The 3,509-nt window shown below is 46.6% G+C and overlaps 1 pseudogene; it reads left to right on the top strand.

Moving 5' to 3' along the window:
- Positions 1-351: 351 nt before the first annotated feature.
- Positions 352-3,282, top strand: LOC143603266 (25S ribosomal RNA; annotated as a pseudogene).
- The last annotated feature ends 227 nt before the right edge of the window (positions 3,283-3,509 follow it).

Raw genomic sequence — 3,509 nt, 5'->3', positions numbered from 1 at the left:
TTTTTCAAAATAATCATAAAATCACTAAAATATGTCTGGCTACGATGAGCAAGAGGTCTCAACTAACAAAATTCCGAGGTTATATGGATATGAAAACTTCATAAAGTGGAAAGTTCTTTTTGTAGCTGTTGTGTGCTACAATGACGTAGATATGTGGAATTCTATTAAGAATCGACCTTATACACCTGATGTAAAAAATGCCAACCAAGCTACTGAAGCAAAAATGAGGAAAGTAGATGATAAAGCTCTTTCTATAATAAAATTGGGTCTGTCTTGGGAGATTCTGACAAAGGTTGCTCATCATGCCACTGCCAAGGCTATGTATGATGCAATTATGGAAATGTTTGAAGGCAACTCAGAATTAAAGAAAATCAAGAAGGAGAGGCTCAAACAACAACTTGAAAGGTTCAAATACAAAAGGGATGTGAGGCTGAAATCAGTACTTGAAAGATATTCCGTCAAAGAGTGGCTATAAATTCCATCCAAGGAGCTGTCTACGTGTCGGGTTGTTTGGGAATGCAGCCCAAATAGGGCGTTAAATTCCGTCCAAGGAAAAATTATGGCGTGAGACCAATAGCAAATAAGTACCGTGTGGGACAAATGAAAAGGAGTTTGAAAAGAGAGTCAAAGTGTGCTTGAAATTGTCTGGAGGAAGCGAATGGGGCCGACAATGCGTCCCGGTCGGATGTGGAACGACTTATGTTGGTCCGGCGATAAGATCGGGGCGTGGACCAGTGTGGATTGGTACGACGGCCAACCATGGTAGTTGATATGCCTGTGGAGATGCCGTTGTAACGAATGTGGTTGGCAGAGCACGTCGTCCTGATGTGCTTCGGCACCTGCGTGCTCCTGAAACCGGCCTGCGAGCACCCCGTTTGGCCCATTCTTGAAACACGGACCAAGGAGTTTGACATGTGTGCGCGTCAACGGGTGAGTAAACCCGTAAGGCGCGTAGGAAGCTGATTGGCGGGATCCCCCTAGCGGGGTGCGCCATCGACCGACCTTGATCGTCAGAGTAGGGATCGAGTGTGAGCATGCCTGTTTGAAGACCCGAAAGATGGGGAACTATGCCTGAGTGGAACGAAGACAGAGAAACTCTGGTGGTGGCCTGCAACGATACTGATTTGCAAATCGTTAGTCTGACTTGGGTATAGGGCGAAACAATAATCGAACCGTCTAGTATCTGGGTCCCTCCGATGTTTCCCTCAGGATAGCTGGAGCCCGGGTACGAGTTCTATCGGGTAAAGCGAATGATTAGAGGCATCGGGGGCACAATGCCCACGACCTATTCTCAAACTTTAAATAGATCGGACGACGTGGCTGCTTTGTTTTGCCGTGCCATTGAATGGAGAGCTCCAAGTGGGCCATTTTTTGTAAGCAGAACTGGCGATGAGGGATGAACCGGAAGCTGGGTTACGGTGCAAAACGGCGCGCTAACCTAGAACCCACAAAGGGTGTTGGTAGATTATGACTGCAAGATGGTGGTCATGGAAGTCGAAATCCGTCAAGGAGTGTGTAATAACTCACCTTCCGAATCAACTAGCCCCGAAAATAAATGGCGCTTAAACGCTAGACCTACATCCGGCCGTCTTGGCAAGTGCCGAGCCTCTACGAGTAGGAGGGTGCGGCGGTCGCTGCAAAACCTTGGGCGTTAGCCCGGGCGCAGCGGCTGTTGGTGCGGATCTTGGTGGTAGTAGCAAATATTCAAATGAGAACTTTGAAGGCCGAAGAGGAGAAATGTTCCATGTGAACGACCCTTGCACATGGGTTAGTTGATCCTAAGAGACCGCGGAAGCCCGTCAAATAGCTTTTTTCACGTGAGCTTCGAAAGGAATCAGGCTAAAATTTTTTAACCGAGGCGTGGCGGTTGACGACAACGTTAGGGATTTCGGAGACATCGGCGGGGGGCCTCGGGAGGAGTTATCTTTTCTGTTTAACAGCTTGCCCATCCTGGAAACAACTCATTCGAAGGTAGGGTCCAGCGGCAGGAAAAGCACCGCATGTCACGCGGTGTCTGGTGCACCCCCGTCGGCCCTTCAAAATACAGAGGACCGAGTGCCTCCCACGCCTGGTTGTACTCAAAACCGAATCAGGTTTCCAAATTGAACAACCTCTGGTCGATGGAATAATATAGGCAACGGAAGTCGAAAAAATGGATCCGTCCTCTCGGGAAAAGGATTGGATCTTAGGGCTGGGCACAGGGGTCCGTGTCCCAAACCCGTCGGCTGTCGGCGGACTGCTCAAGCTGCTTCCCAGCGAGAGCAGGTCGCCGCGTGCCGTTTGGGGGACGTATTGGGAACGACCTCTCTGGGGGCCTTCCCCGGGATTCGAACAACCAACTCAGAACTGGTATAGACAAGGGGAATCAACTGTTTAATTAAAACAAAGCATTGCGATGGCCACTGCGGATGATAACGCAATGTGATTTCTGCCCATCGCTCTGAATGTCAAAGTGAAGAAATTCAACCAAGCACGGGTAAACGGCGAGAGTAACTATGACTCTCTTAAGGTATCCAAATTCCTAGTCATCTAATTAGCGACGCGCATGAATGGATTAACGAGATTCCCACTGTCCCTGTCTACTATCCAGCGAAACCACAGCCAAGGGAATGGCCTTGGCAGAATCAGCTGGAATAGAAGACCATGTTGAGCTTGACTCTAGTCCGACTTTGTGAAATGACTTGAGAGGTGTAGTATATGTGGGAGCCCTCGAGGGAAAGTGAAATACCACTACATTTAACGTTATTTTACTTATTCCGTGAATCTGAAGCGGGGCAACGCCCCTCTTTATGGACCAAAGGCCTGCCTCAGAGGGTCGATCCGGGCGGAAAACATTGTCCGGTGCTGGTGGGGAGTTTGGCTGTGGCGGCAAACGTTCATAGCGATGTAGCTTTTTGATCCTTCGATGGCGGCTCTTCTTATCATTGTGAAGCATAACTCATCAAGTGTTGGATTGTTCACCCTCCGATATGGAACGCGAGCTGTGTTTAGACCATCATGAGACATGTTATTTGGGTCAACACGAATGTTGGTGAGTTATTCCCGAGAAAAACTTATTATATATAGACAATTTATATATAAACAACACATGAATATAATAGTGTACGGCTATTATACTCCCAACAGTACCGATCTGTACACGGTACAACACAATAACGAAACCCGCATTTTACCTTTAAGCACAAAAAACGTTAGTTGTAAACTAGCTTAGAGTACAACGCATGTATGACTACCAATTTGATAATTAGAAACGTACCATATTAGAAATATTCTCACTTTTAAACCAACACGAATGGAAGTGGGGGGTGTCACCCTGATAGATCTACCAACATTTCTATGCCGTTACTAATTCGTTTAACAGTTATTTATTTTTTTTCAAGGACAAAGACGGATGAAGAACATATTTTTTTTTTTTTTTTTTTTTTACTCATGAAGTTTTATATAATTTACTATAAAACGATTACAATAAAGTTGCAGGCAAACGGGCAACAAGTTGCGCCGCAACCCCC

The sequence above is a fragment of the Bidens hawaiensis genome, unplaced genomic scaffold (genome assembly GCF_021521415.1).
Source record: "Bidens hawaiensis isolate Kalapana, Puna unplaced genomic scaffold, B.hawaiensis_p1.1 tig00061126_1, whole genome shotgun sequence".
In the NCBI taxonomy this organism is placed as follows: domain Eukaryota; kingdom Viridiplantae; phylum Streptophyta; class Magnoliopsida; order Asterales; family Asteraceae; genus Bidens; species Bidens hawaiensis.
Note: the sequence above shows the minus strand (reverse complement) of the source record. Positions and strands in the feature narration are given on the sequence as shown.